Here is a 6351-nt window from a genome sequence, read left to right on the forward strand (position 1 = left end):
AGGGTCTCAGGTTCGATTCCGGTCAAGGGCACGTACCTGGGTTGCAGGCTCCATCCCTGGCCCTGGTGGGATGTGTATATTGGAGGCAACCAATCGCTGTGTCTCTCTCACATGGATGTTTCTCTCTCTGTCTCTCCCCCTCCCTTCCGCTCTCAATGGAAAACATCCTCAGTGAGGACTGACAACACAAGTTATACACAAACATGTCCTCCGAAGAGCAGGTTTTGTGTATCAGACAGAGTCTGAGAACGAGACAGGAACCCACATCAAGTCAGATTCCGTCCTCCTTGCGTGGCCCTTCGAGGCAGGCGTGGGGAGGAGGCGACCCACACCAAGACCCGGCGCTGGGCAGACGGTGGGGAAGATGGGGCCGTGGTCCTGAGCTGAGGGGACTAGGGAACCGCGGGCGGGCGGGCGGGCGGGCGGGGGTGGGGAGGGCGGGGGAGCAAAGCTTTTGTGTCTAAGAGCCTCGCCATCTCACCTGGAGCTAGAGAACAGGCGGCGTTGACCGGCTTCTTCAGAGCCACGTGCGGGTGGGGGGCACACCGGCGGTGGTGGTTCTGGCATCGGAGGGGGACCGTGGCCTTCTGGCCGTGACGGCGGATGTAGTGACGGCCTGTGAGCCCCGGGCCGCGGCGTGTGGCGGCGGAGCGGTGATCAGGGCCGCTCTTCAGAGCAGCAGGACGTTCCAGCATGTCAGCTGCTGTCCCTTGGGGACGGCACTGTTTTCCTTCTCCTGAGGATGTAGAGGTGAAAACACATCATTTCCTCAAATCCACGGTCACTGCAGAAAAAGGACCATGGATACAGGGCTAACGGTGCCCACACACGGCCTGTAATTAGTAATTTCATTTTTTTAAGTATTTTATTTTATATTTTGTTTTGTTTTGTTTATTTTATTTTATTTACTTTATTCTTCCCATCACCACTTATCCCCACTATGCCGCCCTCCTCCCCCGCCCGCTGCAGTTCCAGAACCCTCCCTTACGCAGCCAGCGGTCCATCCCGCAGACAGGTCACCTGTGCGTCTCCGGGCTCCGGGCGGAAAGGACACCAGGAGCGGCCCGCACACACGGGGTCTCCTCTTCGCAGGAGCGCTGGCGCCCCACGTCTGGGCAGGGAGCCTGGGGGGGGGCTCTGTAGGGCGGGGGCCAGGTCCTCCAGGAACACAGTTCTGATCCTTCATGTCTTCGTTGGAGCCTCTGGGCGCCAGCTGGTGGGCCCTCCGAAGGATGACGTAGAGAGCGCGGCTTCATGGTGGGCCAGCCCGCTGCCGGCCGAGGGGCAGCCCAACGGGTGACGCTGGGAACACACGGAGGAATGGACGGACTCCACGTCCCAGGGCAGCGGTGTGTTCACGGCGTTTGGACACGCGAGGACCTGTGATTACCATCCAGAGAAGGAATCTGCAGGCCAGTGTCTGCGCAGCCGACGGGGTGCTGACCCGCGGCCCAGGAGACGGGCATTTGGCTACACCTGTGTCTGGAAGGAGCCCCTCGGCGCAGAGAGCGGTCTTCGATGGGGGACGGCTGGCCTCTTACGGGGTCGCTTCCCATTCTCCTCATCGCTCTGCAAAGCCGGGAAGAGGCTCCTTTCTGGAAGATTCCAAATACGGGGGGGGGGGGGGGGGGGACGCCTTGGGGCTCTCACAGCGGGTCTAATCTGCAGCCCGCTCTGTTGGGACCTTTCCCAGGGTCGATCCGGAGTCTGTCTGCTCCCTCAGCTTTCTCACGGGCTTGGCCCCCCCCGAGCCCCCTGCTGTGCCGGCTGGCTCCTGCCCCACAGGTGGCCTGTCCAGTTGGAGGAGAAGCACCGGGGAGAAAATGCTGCGTCAGAAAGATTTGTTTTTGAAGAAAAGTGCACGGAAAGTGAAGGTCGTGACTTGGGAGAGACAAAGCAATCCCGGACGGCAGGGCACCAGCAGCTGGAGAAGACTCCCCAAGGCCACGGGATTGGATCAGCCTGGGAGAGTTCTGCTCTCAGGGTTTTATCTCGGACTTTTATCTGACCAGTGAGATCTGAAGTCTCTTGCCAGACTGGAGGGCAGAGGGCGGGGCCGGCCCTGCTCTGAGACCCTGTCAATCAAACGGATGGGATAAAGAAGCACTCATCACTCCAGTAGAATCTGCAAGTCGGAATTTCCAGCATGCGGGGCGGCTCTGTTCCAGGGTGAGTCAGATGCTGTGCAGAGCGCGGTGGTCTGCGGCAGGGCCTGCTGTCCTCAGCCTGGTCCGGTGGGATGGCCTGACCGGCCTCCCCTGCGGCCAACCTCTCGAGGGCGTGGCCCAGCCCCTCCGTATTCTAACTCTCTCTCACACCAGGGGTCAGGGGGGCTCTGAGGACCTCTCTGTGGCTTTCTCCCACGATGTAGGCTCAGCATCCAGGGTGAGAGAGCAGAGGCCCTTCAAGATTAGGCATACATTCCAGGCCGTGACTGGAGTTCACCAGGAACCCACGAGATCCTGATGGGAGAAAAAGATTTTACCACTTGTGGGTCTATGAGTGGGCTCTACCACTATGGGCCCCATCACTATGGGCTCCATCGCTACGGGCTCTATCGCTACAGCTCCATCACTATGACCCCATCACTATGGCCCCATCGCTATGGGTCCATCGCTATGGCCCCATCACTATGGCCCCATCGCTATGACCCCATCACTATGGCCCCATCACTATGGGTCCCATCACTATGGCCCCATCACTATGGCCCCATCGCTATGGCTCCATCACTATGGCCCCATCACTATGGCCCCATCACTATGGGTCCCATCACTATGGCCCCATCGCTATGGCCCCATCACTATGGCTCCATCACTATGGCCCTATCACTATGGCCCCATCACTATGGCCCCATCACTATGGCTCTATCACTATGGCCCCATCACTATGGCCCCATCGCTATGGCCCCATCACTATGGCCCCATCACTATGGCCCCATCACTATGGCCCCATCACTCTGGGTCCCATCACTATGGGCTCCATCGCTATGGCCCCATCACTATGGCCCCATCACTATGGCTCCATCACTATGGCTCCATCGCTATGGCTCCATCACTATGGCTCCATCGCTATGGCTCCATCACTATGGCTCCATCGCTATGGCCCCATCACTATGGCTCCATCACTATGGGCTCCATCACTATGGCTCCATCACTATGGCTCCATCGCTATGGCCCCATCGCTATGGCCCCATCGCTATGGGCTCCATCGCTATGGGCTCCATCGCTATGGCTCCATCGCTATGGCCCCATCACTATGGCTTCATCACTATGGGCCCCATCGCTGTGGGCTCCATCGCTATGGGCTCTACCACTTATGAGCCCATGCCATGGCCTCTGGTCACTAAACTTCCTTCTTCCTTGACCCAGTAGGTCCTTCCCAGGCCTCCTCCCACGCCTGCCTGGGGGCTGAGGGGAGGAAGCGGATGCTGTTTCTCTGGGAAACGCTGAAGGTGTGACGTGACCTATGGAGGCGGAGCTGGCACTTCCTTCCACGCAGGACGTGGGCATCACCGAGGCCACTTCCCCAGGCCCGCTGGCTCTGTGCGCTGCCTCCCAACTCCTCACCCTCCGGAGGAGGAGCACGGCTCACACAGGCGGGCCCGGCCCAGACACGGCACCCACTGGGGGCTGAAGGCAAGCAGCCTTGTTTTCCCGGGGGTCACTGTGTGTCCTCCGAAGGGAAGTCACCATCCAGCGCACACGAAGCGCAGCTCCATCTAGTCGTTCCTGCTTCTGTTATGGAGCCAATTACTCACAAAACGGTTGGCACCCCTACCACCACCCCTCTCTGGAGGGAGAGCCCGTCCCTTCCCTGCCCCCCGCCTCCCGCCACGCCCGGGCTGCACGCCCACCTGGCCACCCGGCCCCCCGCTCCGCCGCCCTCCGTTCACGGGGCCGACGTCAGGCTCGCTCTCCGCAGACGCACAGCACGGTGTCCGGGTCGGAGCGGAAAGGCAGACCGGGGAGGCCCGGGGCCTGCTGACTTACACAGTGACGCTGGCGTCCTGCTTCCCGCCGGCCCCCGCCCAGGGGTCCAGGCCCCGGAGGAACAGGCGAAGCCATCTGGCCGGTCCCGGCTGCCGAGCAGCCCCCGTGTGAGCAGAGGGGCGGCGGCCCTCCTCCCGCCGTCTCCTCACTCCTCCGTCCCCGGCTCTCCCTCCGCCCCTGACTTTGGAAGCGGCCCCGCCAGCCTGGTCCCGCTCCCTCGCCCGCTTCCGTCTGCGGTCTGGCCCCCGCCACGAGCGCTCCTGCCCGTCTGCCCGGGTTTGCAGACGGTCCCGGTTCTCCGCTCCGGGTCTGAGTGTCCCGGAGGCTGCGCCGCCCGGGAGCTGGCCTCACCCGCGCCCGGAGCATCCGACCCAGGTACCCCCTCCGCATCCCCGCGGAGGCTCCGGGCCCCCCTGCGGCGTAGCCCTGCCTGCTGGGCAGGTGCCCCACTCTCCCCGCGTCCTGCCTGCTGGGGCCTCAGGGTCCCTCCTCCCCCCGCAGGCGGGTCTGCTGGCCCGGGCTGGCGGCTCAGGGATCAGTCCGAGGAGAGCTGCCTGTCCGGCTCCCACGTCTCTTTCCCAGACTCCGGAGCCGCCTTCTCGCCCTCTTTGGACCGGACGGTCCCAGGGGCCCGGCTCCTGTGACACAGTGAGGGCGGCTGGAGAAGAGGGCCGGGAAGAGGGCGGGCTGGTCTCCCCACGGGCTGGGCTGTCACCCCGCCGCTCCTGCGGGGCCGTGGAGACAGGGAGCAGCCCAGCGAAGAGGAGCTGGACGGCGCGGGGAGAGGCTGGGACCCCAGAGACAGCCCCCGGACAGCCCGGCCAGGCCGGGTGCAGCCTCGGTGCCCGCTCCCAGGCCCTCTCTCTCCTCCGGGGCTTCTGGTTGCCCCACGGCTCTCTACATCTTGTAGAGAAGGGCATCCGCTCCCTCTCTACAAGATGTAGAGAGGGAGCGGATGCCCAATCCTGGGCGGGGTGTCCCTCCCTCCCTGCGCAGGGGTATACACACTGGTACCTCTCCGTCAATCACAGCTGCTTTGTGCAGCCAGAGGAGTGGCTCCATTTTGCAGGTGGCAAGACTGAGGCTGAACGAGCTGGGCATTGGTCCGGGCCGGGCACAGGCTGAGCCAGGAATCTGAGCTGGTTCCCTCTTACGGACACCGGCTCCGCCCTGCCCTCGGGCTGGTCTCTGGCTCCTCTCCCTGGCCCAGGAGGTTCGAGGGGACCCGCCACCGGTGATCGCCGGCTCCGTCCCACTCGGGGTCGGCGGGAAGGCTTGCAGTTGCTGCCTGTGAACGCGGCTCCTGCTAATACGCGGGGGGCCGTCTGCTGGCTCAGCTCCGCCCGGGGGGCTCTCCTGCTCCAGCGAGGGGGGGCCCCAGCCCTCCTCGGAGAGGACCCTGCAGGCCGGCGGGGCAGGGGCCCGGGGTGCGGAGGGACAGCCCCCCGCCGCCGCCTCTGACCCCCCTGAGCCCCCGTCTCCGCTGTCCGGCCGCCCCGGCCAGAGTGAGGGGCGCCCGCTCGCAGAGCCCCCGGGCTCCCGGCCTGTGCTCCCCGCCCCAGCTCCTGTGCTGGCAGAGCGTGGCCTGCCGGCCCTTGTTTTGGAAACTTGTGGCTCTGAGCCGGGCTGGTGTCCCCAGTGCCTTCCCCTCAGGGCAGAGCGTCTGTGCTCGCTTTTGCTTTTTTTTGATCGTCCGGGGCGAGCGTCCTCGGGTCCAGGTGTAAATACGGGAGCTGGGCAGGACGCTGTGATTTTCTGGGGAAGCCACTTGCGTGGAAGCCGTGGGCATGGTGGGAGGCGAGCCGGCTGGTCTCCCTCCCCTCCCCGGTGGGCGCCGCGTGGGTGCGGCCTCTGGGCTCCTGCAGTCGGGGGCAGCCCCGGGCCAGCGGCCGTGCCACGGGACCTGCTCAGTCTCCATCGCTGGTGTGAGTTTCCTGGCGATGTTTCCCAGGCGGGAGGGGGCGGGGGCAGGAGGGCGGGTGGGGCGTCGGGGAGAGTACAGGATGCTGTTCGGGGCTCGGTCGGCAGCAGAGGGAAGGGGTGCCCTGTCCCGGACACTCTTTGTGGGGGCTGTTCTGTGCATTGCGGCACCCCGCCCCCGCCCCACTGGATGCCAGGGCCCCCTCTTCTCACTGTGACACCCCCGTCCTCGGGACAAGATGCAGCCCCTGTGAGAGGAGCCGAGTCGGAAGGGGGCAGGATGTCACCGCACGTGCCGGTGGCTCCAGGGCCAGGAAACGGGGGGCGGGGGCCCAACACCAGATGGGGGTTCCCGCCTGCACATCCACAGGCCCTTCCCGGCCGCGGGAATGCCATCTCACGCCCGGGTTTCTGTTTGCCCAGTGATCACACACACACACTC

The sequence above is a fragment of the Pipistrellus hanaki genome (assembly GCF_964339955.1).
Source record: "Pipistrellus hanaki genome assembly, chromosome: 7".
Classification (NCBI taxonomy): Eukaryota; Metazoa; Chordata; class Mammalia; order Chiroptera; family Vespertilionidae; genus Pipistrellus; species Pipistrellus hanaki.